Source organism: Leopardus geoffroyi, chromosome B3 (assembly GCF_018350155.1).
Source record: "Leopardus geoffroyi isolate Oge1 chromosome B3, O.geoffroyi_Oge1_pat1.0, whole genome shotgun sequence".
NCBI lineage: Eukaryota > Metazoa > Chordata > Mammalia > Carnivora > Felidae > Leopardus > Leopardus geoffroyi.
The window spans coordinates 106,166,123-106,181,070 of record NC_059337.1 but is presented as its reverse complement, the minus strand read 5'-3'; the positions used below and the strand labels follow the sequence as shown (position 1 = coordinate 106,181,070).

Here is a 14,948-nt window from a genome sequence, read left to right as displayed (position 1 = left end):
TAACACGTTCTCTGCCTGCTCTCCTGCATATGCCCCCCAAAGCCTCTCTCTCCCTATAAATCTCTGGGTGTCCATCTTGCCAGTGGAGAAGAAGTTGTTAAGGCTTAAGGTTGCCACCTGCTCTGGCTGCTGGCACCTAAAATAAATCTCTCCCTTTCTCCTTCTCAAACACTTGTCTCGTGAGTCATTGGTCTCTCTTATGACAAGTTTATCCAAGTTTATTGGATGACATTGTTGGCAAACCCAGCCAGGAGCTGTGCTCCCAATTTGTCCAGCCCCCTTAAGACTCCCCAGGACAGAGAAGTTGGCCACAGCAGTGTCAGGGTTTACCCTTTCATTTCCTGAGTTAGCAGCTGAGATGCATTGACCAGTAACATATGGAGAGAACAGAATCCTGGAAAACTGGAAAACCCCAGTTAACTGAAGCTCAAGTGATTGGAACTCTCACTTAAATGGATAATCTTTCTGTAGTTTTCAAAAAACTACAAAAGATTCTGATTTGAAGGGGCACATGCACCCCAATGTTTATAGCAGCGCTATCAACAAGAGCCAAATTATGGAAAGAGCCCAAATGTGCATCAACAGATGAATGGATTAAAAAGATATACAATGGAATACTATTCAGCGATGCAAAAGAACAAAATCTTGCCATTTGCAAGAGTGGATGGAACTGGAGGGTATTATGCTAAGCAAGATAAGCCAGTCAGAGAAAGACAGATCTCACATAATTTCACTCATATGTGGAATTTAAGAAACACAACAGATGAACATAGGGGAAGGGAAGGAAAAATAAGATAAAAACAGAGAGGGAGGCAAACCTTCAGAGACTCTTAAATACAGAGAACAAACTGAGGATCAATGAGGGTGGGATAAATGGGTGATGGGCATTAAGGAAGTCACTTGTTGGGATGAGCATTGGGTATTATATGTAAGTGATGAGTCACTGGGTTCTACTCCTGAAGCCAAGACTACACTGTATATTGACTAACTTGAGAATAAAAAGAATAAAAAATAAAAGAATAAAAAAGAACCACTGATACATGGATTTGAGCATTAAAAAAACATTTCCAGGGTGAGTAAAAAAAACTGCTTGGTGTGAATTGGTAGATGACCATGCAACATAATTTCTATGTACCGGAACTGGAGGCATGAATCCCCTTCCTCATCAACACTCCTCTTCAGAGAACATTCTGAGCTCTGCTAGGATACAGTGGAACGTCCAGACTAGTCCCCTTAGGAGTGCATTTAAACATGACCTGGAGGCAGTGTAAGTTTTAGAATTATTGTTTTAAAAGGAATTTAATATAATTAAATATTATATATATAAATGACATATATAAATTTATATATTTCTATATAAAGTTCCATATATAATTACACACAAGAATTTAATTATATTCACTGTGTTTTGCTTACTGAGGCAGGAAAGTGGGCTCACTGAGTCGAATGATTTCATAATGCATTTTCTAGCTTTTTATGTAAAATTATATATATACATATACATATGTATACACATGCATATATATACATACACATATGTATATATATATATATATATATATATATCTGGCTTCTTGAGCTAACATTGAGGTAACCATTATATTCTATTCTTCAAGCATTTCAGCTAATTGCCATTTTATTGTACTATTCAAACATGATATTTCTCTTAATCAGCTTAGCACTGTTGCAGCACATGCCTGATTTATTCTAGGACAACGGAGAGTCTCAGGAGACTAAAAAGCAGGCTACAGAGAGAAAATCAGTGGCATTACGTTTCCATGTGTCACTTAATCTGAGTTATTTAGTGTCATCTCTCAAATAGGCAAATGTCTTTGCTTTTACTTAGAAAAATTTAATAATCTTGACTTCTAGGAAAGATGGTGGAATAGGAGGACCATAAGCTCATCTCATCCCATGGATGCAACTAGATAACACTTACATGAGTGTAAATAACCCAGAAAATGACCTGAGAGACCAGCACAACAGTCTATCCATCCAGAGGGTAGGAAGGATGGAGACTGAGGGACTGTCCTGAGGGAGGAAGGGACACTGCAGGTACAGAGCAGAGAGAAAAACAGACTCTCACACTAGGAACCTACATGGAAAATGCACATGGGGAAGATAAATCCCATAACACTTGGCTTTGGAAACAGAGGGCTGAATTTTGCAAGTTCTTACAATCAGCAAAGCTTAATACCTGAAACCTTAAAAATCAGTGGGCTTGGTTCTGGGAGAGCTGGGAGGGTAAGAGAAAACTAGGTCCGCACCCTTAAAGAGACAGCACAATAAACATCCCTGCAGAGATATAGCGTAGAAGCAGTAGTTTGAAAAACATCTGGGGTATAGGGGAGGGAGATTTTTTTACTAATCTCAGAGTTCTAGAGGGGCAGGAATCATTGGGAGAGTTCTCTACTAACAAAGGAGCAGGAGGTATATCTGCCTTCTGTCCTCTGGCCTAGATACATGGACACCTACAGGAACCAGTCTAGCACCAGTACTCTCCACCTAGCTTGCTAACAGCATGTCCAACCTTGCATTCTCCTGTGGACATACTCCCTCCAGGCAGGCCTTGGTTCCAGGTCTCCTTCCACAGCAGACCCTGCAAATCTTGATAACACCATGTGTCCACCTCCTTGTTCTCCTGAAGCCCTCCCCCTCACCAATGTGCCTTTGGCTATTGCCCATCCAAAGCAGTGCCACAAGTGTGCAGTGTGCAAGCAGCCCCAATTGGGGCTAACATCACTGCAAAGTGACTCCTATCCTGGGGAGAAGGGAAGATAACTACACACACCAACTGCAGCCCCAGCAGTGGACTGGGGCAGGCATCTAATCTGACCACAGGCCCTGCCCACCAATGAAAGCTTCTCAGCGGACAACACAGGGAAAGTGTCCTGAAGTCTGGTGCTACTGTATCTCTGGAAAACACCTGGTCTGACTCAACTCAAGCCCAAGGCAGTCCCAGAGTGGCCCACAAACAACACAGGGAACAAACTCTACCCACAACAGGCAAAGAAAATCATTGCAGTCAACTGAATTGAAAGCAAAAGTGGTTCACCCCCAACAGTAGGCACATGTAACACACTAGGAGACACCCATGAAGTGCAAGGTTCTGGTGCACAGTGGACATTGCACTGCAGGGCACTACAGGACCTCTTCTTCATAAGGCCACTGGTTTGAAGGGCAGGAGGCATAGCGGACTGTCCTAATACCTAGAAACAGATGCAGAGAATTAGACAAAATAGGAGACAGAGGAATATGTACCAAATGAAAGAACAGAACATCAGAGCAAGAGATCTAAACTAAATAGAGACGAGTAACGTGCCTGATAGAGAATTTAAAGTAATGGTTATAAAGATACTCATTGGACTAGAGAAGAGTGGAAGACCTCAGTGAGACCTTTAACAAAGTGATAGAAGACATAAAAAGGAACGAATCAGAGATGAAAGACCCAATAACTGAAATAAAAAATACACTAGTTGGAGTAAATAAAATAGTAGATAAGAGGAAGCAAGGGAGGGGCCAAGATGGCGGGGCAGCATGGAAGTTCTCTGCTTCTCTCATCCCTGAAATGCAACTAGATCAGCACCAAACCATTTTGCGCACCTAGAAAACTGATCTGAGGATTAACACTACAATCTGCATAACTTGAGCCACAGAATTTGGCAGGTACATAGTATGGACAGGTGAACTATGGGTGAGAGAAGCCACGGAGGGTAGGGAGCAGTTTTTGTGGAGACAGGACAGAGAAAGGGGGGAGAGTATAGGAAAAGCAGTCCCCCTAAAAGTAGCTGGAGAGAAAGAGAAAAAGTGGAAATACCCACAAGTGATTGAACAAGAAAGGGAGAAGGAGAAAGAAGAGGGTTTCAATACCATTAGGACTCTATAAACAGGGGACAGTAAAGTCGGAAATTCCACAGCTCAATATCTGGCAGTGCTCTGGTGGGAAGGGTGAATCCCCAGGAACAGGCAGCGAGGCCCAAGGGGTATGTGGGCCACATGGAGAGAAGTGGTTCCCCTGCTAGGAGGGCATTTGGTAGAGACCATAGGGCCTCCCCACAGGCAAAGGTCCCAGCTGACCCCGGAGAAGAGCCACACTTGCTGGCATTGGAACAAAGACACCAGGGTACGGTGAAACCTGGCTCCAGTTGTGCGTTGTAATTTACCATAGTTCCTGAACCTCTGCTGCCATGCAATTGCACAAACTTTTTCTGGAGCAAGCTGGCACCTGGCCACAATCTCTGAGCCTCTGCAGCAGCAGGATACCATGAATGTTCCCGGGGAAAGCTGGCACCCAGCCATTGCTCAGCAAGACCCAACTCTAGAGATTTGGAGAGGGTCTAAGCACAAGGCCCTCAGAAGTGAGGGGTTTGGAAACACACACCCATCTGAGATAAAATGCAGGAGGAAGATGCCATTTGGCAGGCTGATGGCTTGGACATGGACAGTGTAGAAGCAGGGAATGGATGGAAGCTGGAGACAAAGGAGGGGTGCTTGATTGCCAGTTGGTGAGAGTACAGTGTTCCTGTGCCAGAGACTGGGAAGCTGAATCACCTTTCCTGCACATGTCCGTACCGTGCACATGCATGCGCACCACACCTATCCACCCCAGTAAGCTAAGCAGCACCACCTAGTGGATAACAGAGTCATTACACCAAACCCAGTTCAACTGTGTCAATAAAGGCCCTATAGGACAAGTCGCTCTACTTGCTTAGTGTATGGACTATAAAGTGTTTCAGAGTCGGAATTCTAGGGGGAAGTGGATGCAAATTAAAAACATTTTTTTAATGTTTATATAATTTTGAGAGAGAGAGAGACAGAGCATGAACGGGGGAGGGGCAGAGAGAGAGGGAGACACAGAATCTGAAGCAGGCTTCAGGCTCCAAGCTTTTAGCACAGAGCCCAACACAGGGCTCAAACCATGAGATCATGACCCGAGCTGAAGTCAGTCGCTTAACTGACTGAGCCACCCAGGTGTCCCAGAATTGGATGCAATTTCATTTGGATTTCATTCTGTTTGCTGGTCCATCTATTCATTTTTTTCTTTTTCTTTTATTATTCTTGGGTACAGAAAGAGAAAAAATTTATTTTTATTTTCTGTTTTTGTAAAAAAAAATTATTTTACAATATTTTTTAATTTTTTCTAAATTCTAAATTCTATTTTACTTTCCTCATTTCATTTTATCCTATTTTATTGTATATATTTGTTTAATTTTAAAGATTGTCTTACTTTCTTTTATTTTATTTTCTTTCCCTTTTTTCTCTATTCTATCAAGCTTCTTTCAACAACCAAACCAAAACACGCCTAGGATCTAGCTTCTTTTATTTGATGTTTGTGTGTGTGTGTGTTTATACTTATTTATTTTTGAGAGACAGAGAGAGGCAGAGCACAAGTGGAGGAGGGGCAGAGAGAGAAAGAGACTCAGAATCCGAAGCAGGCTCCAGGCTCTGAGCTGTCAGCACAGAGCCCAACGCAGGGCTCGAACCCACGAAGCATGAGATCATCACCTGAGCCAAACTCGGGTGCTTAACAAGCTGAGCCACCCAGGTGCCCCAATGTTTTGTGTTGTTTTTAATTTTTTAATTAAAAATTTTAATTTAATTTTATTTAACTCTTTTTCTTCCTCCAAAATGATAAAATGAAGCAATTCACCCCAAAAGAAAGAACAGGAGGAAATTACAGCCAGGGCCTTAACCAACACAGATATAAGCAAGATGTCTGAACTAGAATTTAGAATCATGATAATAAGAATACTAGCTGGGGTTGAAAAAAGCATAGAATACCTTTCTGCAGAGATAAGAGAAGTAGAATTTAGACATGACATAATTAAAAATGCTATAACTGAGATCCAATCTCAAATGGATGCCACTGTGGCAAGGATAGATGAAACAGAGCATTGAATCAATGATACAGAAGACAAAATTAGGGGGAATAATGAAGCAGAAACAAAGAGGGAAACTAAGGCAAAAGAGCACGATATAAGAATTAGAGAACTCAGTGACTCATTATAAAGGAACAACATCTGAATAATAGGACTCCCAGAAGATGAAGAGAGAGAAAAAGGGGTAGAAGGTTTATGTGAGGAAATCATAGCAGAAAACTTTACTAACTTGGGGAAAGACACAGACATCAAAATCCAAGAAGCACTGAGAACTCCCATTAGATTCAACAAAAACTGACCATCAATAAGGCATATCAGAGTCAAATTCACAAAGTACACAGAAAAGGAAAGAATTATGAAAGCATCAAGGAAAAAAAAGTCCTTAACCTATAAGGGAAGACAGAACAGGTTTGCAGCAGAACAATCCACAGAAAGTTGGCAGGCCAGAAAGGAGTGGCAGGATATATTCAACATGTTGAATTGGAAAAATATGCAGCCAAGAATTATTTATCCACCAACGCTGTCATTAAAAATAGAAGGGGAGTTAAAAAGTTTCCCAGACAAACAAAAACTAAAGGAGTTTGTGACTACTAAACCAGCCCTGCAAGAAATTTTAAGGGGGACTCTTGTAGGGGAGAAAAGATGAAACAAAACAAAAAGACCAAAAGCAACAAGACTAGAAAGTACCAGAGAACACCACCAGAAACTCCAACTCTACAGGCAACATAATGACAATAAATTCATATCTTTCAGTACTCACTCTAAATGTCAATGGACAAAATGCTCCAATCAAAAGACATATGGTAACAGAATCGATAGGAAAACAAGATCCATCTATATGCTGTTTACAAGAGACCCATTTCGAGCTAAAAACACCTTCAGATTGAAAGTAAGGGGATGGAGAACCATCTATCATGCTAATGGTCGCCAAAAGAAAGCTGGAGCACCCATACTTGTATCAGACAATCTAGATTTTAATATAAAGACTGTAACAAGAGATGAAGAAGGGCACCATATCATAATTCACAGGTCTATCCACCAAGAAGATCTAACAATTGCAAACATTTATGCCCTCAACGTGAAAAACCCAAATATATAAATCAATTGATCACAAACAAAGAAACTCATTGACAATAACACCATAATAGTAGGGGACTTCAATACCCCACTTACAACAATGGACAAATCAAATAAAATAAGCAGAAAATCAACAAGGAAACAATGGCTTTGAATAACACACTGGACTGGATGGACTTAACAGATGTCTTTAGAACATTTTATCCTTAAAGCATTAGAATATACATTCTTATCGAGTGCACATGGAACATTCTCTAAAATAGATCACATATTGGGACACAAATCAGCCCTCAACAAGTGCAAAAAGATCGAGATCATACTGTGCATATTTTCAGACCACAATGCTATGAAATTCGAAATCAACCACAAGAAAATATTTGGAAAGATAACAAATACTTGGAGACTAAAGAACATCCTACTAAAGATGAATGGGTTAACCAAGAAGTTAAAAAGGAAATTAAAAAGTACATGGAAGCTAATGAACATTATAGTACCACGGCCCAAAGCCTCTGGGACACAGCAAAGACAGTCATAAGAGGGAGGAATATATCAATCCAGACCTTCCTAAAGAAGGAAGAAAGGTCTCAAATACACAACCTAACCTTACACCTTAAAGAGCTGGAAAAAGAACAGCCAATAAAACCCCAAACCAGCAGAAGACAGGAAATAATAAAGATAGAGCAGAAATCAATGCTATCAAAACAAAACAAAACAAAAGAACAAAAAACCCAAAACAAAACAAAAAACAGTAGAACAGATAAATGAAACCAGGAGCTGGTTCTTTGAAAGAATTAACAAAATTGATAAACCCAGAGCCAGTTTGATCAAAAAGAAAAGAGAGAGGACCCAAATAAGTAAAATCAAGAATGAATGAGGAGAGATTACAACCAACACAGCAGAAATACAAACAATAATAAGAGAATATTATGAGCAATTATATGTAAACAAAATGGGCAATCTGGAAGAAATGGACAAATTCTTAGAAACCTATAGTCTACCAAAACTGAAACAGGAAGAAATAGAAAATCTGAACAGATCCATAACCAGTAAATAAATTGAACTAGTAATCAAAAATCTCCTAAAAAACAAGAGTCCATGGCCATATGGCTTTCCAGGAGAATTCTTCTAAAAATTTAAAGAAGAGTTAACACCTATTCTTTTGAAGCTGTTCCAAAAAATAGAAATGGAAGGAAAACTTCCAAACTCATTGTATGAGGCCAGCATTACCTTGATTCCAAAACCAAAGACCCCACTGAAAAGGAGAACTACAGACCAATTTCCCTGATGAACATGGATTCAAGTTCTCAACAAGATACTAGCCAATTGGATCCAATAATACATTAAAAGAATTATTCACCACGATCAGGTGGGATTTATATCTGGGATGTAGGGCTGGTTCAGTATCTGCAAATCAATCAGTGTGATACATCACATTAATAAAAGAAAGGACAAGAGACATATGATCATCTCACTAGATGCAGAGAAAGCATTTGACAAAGTACAGCATCCTTTCTTGATAAAAACCCTCAAGAAAGTAGGGATAGAAGGATCATACCTCGAGATCATAAAAGCCATATATGAAAGACCCAATGCTAATATCATCCTCAGTGGGGAAAAACTGAATGCTTTCCCCCTAAGGCCAGGAACAAGGCAGGGATGTCCACTCTCACCACTGTTATTCAACATAGTACTGGAAGTTCTAGCTTCAGCAATCAGACAAAGAAATAAAAGCCTCCAAATTAGCAAGGAGGAAGTCAAAATTTCACTCTTCACAGATGACATGATACAGTATATGGAAAACCCAGAATATTCCACCAAAAAACTGCTAGAACTGATCCAGGAATTCAGCAAAGTCGCAGGATATAAAATCAAAGCACAGAAATCAGTTGTTGCATTTCTATACACCAATAAGGAAGCAACAGAAAGAGGAATCAAGAAATCAATCCCATTTATAATTGCACCAAGAAGCATCAAATACCTAAGAATAAACCTAACCAAAGAAGTAAAAGATCTGTATGCTGAAACTATAGAAAGCTTATGAAAGAAATTGAAGAAGACACACACACACAAAATGGGAAAATATTCCATACTCCTGGATTGGAAGAACAAATATTGTTAAAATGTTGATATTACCCAAAGCAATCTACATATTTAATACAATCCCCATCAAAATAATACCAGTATTTTTCACAGAGCTAGAATAAACAATCCCAAAATTTGTATGAAACCAGAAAAGACAGTGAATAGCCAAAGCAATCCTGAAAAAGAAAACCAAAGCTGGAAGCATCACAATCCTGGATTTCAAGATGTATTACAAAGCTCTAATTATCAAGACAGTATGGTACTGGCATAAAAACAAACACTCAGATCAATGTAACAGAATAGAGAACCCAGAAATGGACCCATAAACATATCACCAACTAATCTTTGACAAAGCAGGAAACAATATCCAATGGAATAAAGACCGTCTCGTCAGTAAATGGTACTGGGAAAACTGGGCAGGGACATGCAGAAGAATGAACCTGGACCACTTTCTTACATCATACACAAAAATAAATTCAAAACGGATGAAAGACCTAAATGCAAGACAGGAAGCCATCAAAATCCTTGAGGAGAAAGCAGGCAAAAACTTCTTTGACCTCAGCCGCAGCAACTTCTTACTCAACACATCTCAGGAGGCAAGGGAAACAAAAGCAGAAATGAACTATTGGGACCTCATCAAGATAAAAACCTTCTGCACAGTGAAAGAAACAATTAGCAAAACTAAAAGGCAACCGACAGAATGGGGGAAGATATTGCAAATGACACATTAGGTAAAGGGTTAGTATCCAAAATCTGTAAAGAACTTATCAAATTCAACACCCAAAAAGCAAATAATCCAGTGAATAAATGGGCAAAAGACATGAATAGACACATCTCCAAAGAAGACATCCAGATGACTAACAGACATATGAAAAAATGCTCAACATCATTCATCATCAGGGAAATACAAATCAAAACCACAACGAGATATCACCTCACACCTGTCAGAATGGCTAACATTAACAACTCAGGCAACGACAGATGTTGGTGAGGATGCAGAGAAAGAGGAACCCTTTTGCACTGCTGATAGGGATGCAAACTGGTGCAGCTCCTCTAGAAAACAGTATGGAGGTTCCTTAAAAAACTAAAAATAGATCTACCCTACAACCCAGCAATTGCACTACTAGGTATTTATCCAAAGGATACCGATGTGCTTTTCTGAAGAGGCACATGCACCCTAGTGTTTACAGCAGTACTATTTACAATAGCTAAAGTATGGAAAAAGCCCAAGTGCCCATCGACAGATGAATGGATAAAGAAGATGTGGTATATATATACAGTGGAGCACTACTCAGTAATCAAAAAGAATGAAATCTTGCCATTAACAACAACATGGATGGAACTAGAGTGTATTATGCTAAGTGAAATTAGTAAGAGAAAAACAAATATATGACTTCACTCATATGTGGAATTTAAGATACAAAACAGGTGAACATAAAGGGAGGGAAGCAAAAATAATATAAAAACAGGGAGGGGGATAAAACATAAGAGACTCTTAAATATAGAGAAAAAACTGAGGGTTGCCAGAGGGATTGTGGGTGGGGACAAGGGCTAAATGGGCAAGAGGCATTAAGGAGGACACTTGTTGGGATGAACACTGAGTGTTATATACAGGGGATGGATCACTGGATTCTACTCTTGAAATCATTGTTGCACTGTATGCTAAGTGACTCGGAGGCAAATTAAAAAATAAATGATAAAAATAAATTAATTAGTTAATTAATAAAAAAGGAAGCAGAAGAGTGGGTCAGTGACCTGGAGGACAGAGGGATGGAAAACAATCAAGCTGAATAAGAGAAAGAAAAAATAATAAATAAAAATAGATTTAGAGAACTTAGCAACACTATCAAGTATAATAACTTTCATGTTATAGGAATCAAAGAATCAGAAACAGAAGGGAACAGAAAATTTACTTGAAGAAATAATAGCTGAAAACTTCCTGAATCCAGGAAAGAAAACAGAAATCCATATCCAGGAGGCACAGAGAGCCCCAACAAAATCAATCTAAGGAGGTCCACACCAAGACACATAGTAATTAAAATGGCAAAAGTAGTGGTAAAGAGAGAATTTTAAAAGCAACAAGAGAAAAGAAAAACAGTTACTTACAAAGGGAAACCCCATAAGGCTATCAGCTGAGTTTTCAGCAGAAGCTTTGAAAGCCAGAGGGGAGTGGCATGATTTACTCAAAGTGCTGAAAGAAAAAACAAAAACAAAAACAAAAACAAAAACCTGAAGCCAAGAATATTCTATTCAGCAAGGCTATTATTCAGCATAGAAGGAGAGAATTTCCCAGATAATCAAAAGTTAAAGTAATGCATGACCACTAAACCAGTCCTACAACAAATGTTAGAGAAGACTCTTTGAGTGGAAAGAAAAGACCATAAGTAGGAGCAAGAAAAATAGGAAGCAGAAAAGCAGTAAAATTAAGTATGTCTATAAAAATCAGTCAAGGGATTTATAAAATAAAAGGATGTAAAGTATGACACCATATACCTAAAATGTGGGGCGGGGGAGAGGAGTAAAGAATAGATTCAAACTTAAGTGACCATAGCTGGAGGATGGTCCTCCTCCATCCTTCAGCTACATGCAGGAGATGTTATATACAAGCCTAATGGTAACCACAAATCAAAAACCAGTAATAGGTATGCAACACTAAAGAGAAAGGAATCTAAGTGTATCACTAAAGAAAGCCAGCAACGCATGAGAGAAGAGAGCAGTAGTAAAAAGGAACAGAGGAGAACTACAAAAACAACCATAAAATAAGTAACAAAATGGCAACTGATAGGTACCTATCAATAATTACTTCGAATGTAAATGGACAAAATGCTCCAATCAAAAGACATAGGGTGATGGTATGGATTAAGAAGCAAGACCTATCTATAAGCTGCCTCCAAGAAATTCACTTCAAACCTAAAGATTCATGCAGATGGAAAGTGAAGGGATGGAAAAGCATTTATCGTGAAAATGGAAGTGACATAAAGCCAGTACTATCTTGGACAAAATAAACATTAAAACAAAGACTGTAATAAGAGACAAAGAAAGACACTATATAATCATAAAGGGAACAATCCAACAAGAAGATGTAACAATTGTATATATTTATACACTCAACATGGAAGCACTCAAATTCATAAAGCAGCTAATAACAAACAAAAATGAAGTAATTGACAGTAAAACAATAATAATAGGGGACTTTAACACCCTATTTACATCAATGGACAGATCATCCAAACAGAAAATCAACAAGGAAACAGTGTGTTTTTCTTTTTAATGGTTATTTATTTTTGAGAGTGAGAGAGAAAGTGTGAACAGGAAGGAGTAGAGAGGGAGGGAGACAGAGAATCCCAAGCAGGCTTCACACTGTCAACACAGAGCCTGATGTGGGGCTAAAGCTCACAAACTGTGGGATCATGACCTGAGACGAAATCAAAATCAGACATTTAACCAGCTGAGCCACCCAGGTGCCCCAAGGAAACAATGGTTTTGAATAACACATTGGACCAGATGGATCAAACAGATATAGTCAAAATATTCCATCCTAAAAATCTATTTCTTTTTTAATGTTTATTTATTTTTTTAGAGAGAGAGAGACTGAGCGTGAGTGGATGAGGGGCAGAGAGAGAGGGAGATACAGAATCTGAAGCAGGCTCTAGGTTCTGAGCTGTCAGTACAGAGCCCGACACGAGATCATGACCTGAGCTGAAGTTGGCCACTTAACTGATTTAGCCACCCAGCCACCCCCAGAATATTCTATACTAAAACAGCAGAATGCACATTCTTTCCAAGTGTATATGGAACATTCTCCATAATAGTTCACTTATTAGACACAAAACAAATCTCAAGAAATTCAAAAGGATCGAAGTGATATCATGCATCTTTTTTGATCACAGTACTATGAAACTGGAAATCAATCACAAGAAAAACTCTGGAAAGCACACAAATACACGGAGGTTAAATAACATGTGACTAAACAACAAATGGGTCAACCAGGAAATCAAAAACAAAACAAAAAATACATGGAGAAAAACAAAAATGAGAACACAATGGTCGAAAATTTTTGGGATGCAGGAAAACCTTTCCTAGAGGAAAGTTGATAGCAATCCAGGCCTATCTCAAAAACAAGAAAAATCTCAAACAACTTTATACATAAAGGAGCTGGAAAAGAACAACAAAACCCAAAACCAATAGAAGTAAGGAAATAATAAATATGAGAGCAGAAATAAATGGTATAGAAACTAAAAAAAAAAAAAAAAAAAAAACAAAAACACAATAGAACAGATCAATGAAGCCAGGAACTGGTTCTATGAAAAGATCCATGAAATTGATAAACCTTTAACCAGACTCACAAAAGAGAGAGAGAAAGAACATGAATAAGCAAAATCATATATGAAAGAGGAGACATAACAACTGACACCATTGAAATACAAAAGATTATAAGAGAATATTATGAAAAATTATATGCTAACAAATTGGACTAGAAGAAATGGATAAACTCCTAGAAACATACAACCTACCAAAACTGAAGAAGAAATAGAAAATTTGAACAAATTGATTAATAGCAGTGAAAGTGAATCAGTAATCAAAAACCTCCCAACAAACAAAAGTCTAGGACCAGATGGCTTCACAGGGAAATTCTACAAAATATATAAAGAACAGTTAATACTTATTCTTCTCAAACTATTCCAAAAAATAGAAGAGGAAGGAAAACATCCAAATTCATTCTATTAAGTCAGCATTACCCTGATACCAACACTAGATAAAGACATTACAAAAAAAGACAGCTACAGGCCTATACCTCTTATGAACATAGATTCAGAAATCCTCAACAAAATATTAGCAAACTGAATCCAACAATACATTAAAAAAAATCATTCACCTTGATCAAGTGGGATTTATTCCTGGGATGCAAGGGTGATTCAATATTTGCAAATCAATCAACATGACACATCACATCAATAAGAGAAAGGATAGAAACCATATGATCATTTCAATAGATGCAGAAAAAGCATTTGACAAGTACAACATTCATTCATGATGAATGTTCCTCAACAAATTAGGTTTAGAAGGAACATAACTTTCACATAATAAAGGCAATATATGAAAAACCCACAGCTAACATTATAATCAATAGAAAAAAAACTGAGAACTTTCCCCCTAAGATCAGGAACAAGACAAGGATGTCCACTCTCACCACTTTTATTCAACATAGTACTGCAAGTCCTAGCCACAGCAATCAGACAAGAGAAAGAGGTAAAAGGCATCCAAATTGGTAAGGACGAAGTAAAACTTTCACTATTTGCAGATGACATGATACTATATATAGAAAACCCTAAAGATGTCATCAAAAAACTACTAGAACTGATAAATGCATTCAGTAAGGTCACAGGATAAAAAATCAATATATAAAAATCTGTTGCATTTCCATACACTAATAATGAAGCAGCAGAAAGAGAAATTAAGAAGAGAATCCCATTTACAATTGCATCAAAATTAATAAAATGCCTGGGAATAACTTAACCAAGAAGGTGAAAGACCTCTACTCTGAAAACTATAAAACACATGAAAGAAATTGAAGATAACACAAATGGAAAGATAATCCATGCTTATTGACTGGAAGAACAAATATTGTTAAAATCTCTATATTACCTAAAACAATTTATAGATTCAGTGCAATCCCTATCAAAATATTTTAAAAATTTTTCACAGACCTAGAAAAAATGATCCTAAAATCTGGTAGAACCAAAAAAAGACCCCAAATAGCCAAAGTAATCTTGAAAAGGAAGAACAAACTGGAGGTGTCACAATCCCAGATTTCAAGATATACTATAAAGCTATAGTAATCAAAACGGTATGATACTAGCACAAAAAGGGACACATAGATCAATGGAAGAGAATCAAGAGCCCAGAAAT

At 38.1% G+C, this 14,948-nt stretch overlaps 1 long non-coding RNA gene across 4 annotated transcripts in view; it reads right to left on the bottom strand.

Annotated features, from left to right (window-relative positions):
* The window catches only part of LOC123583918, a 179,587-nt gene that overhangs the window by 58,693 nt on the left and 105,946 nt on the right, over nt 1–14,948 (bottom strand). The window lies entirely within an intron of this gene.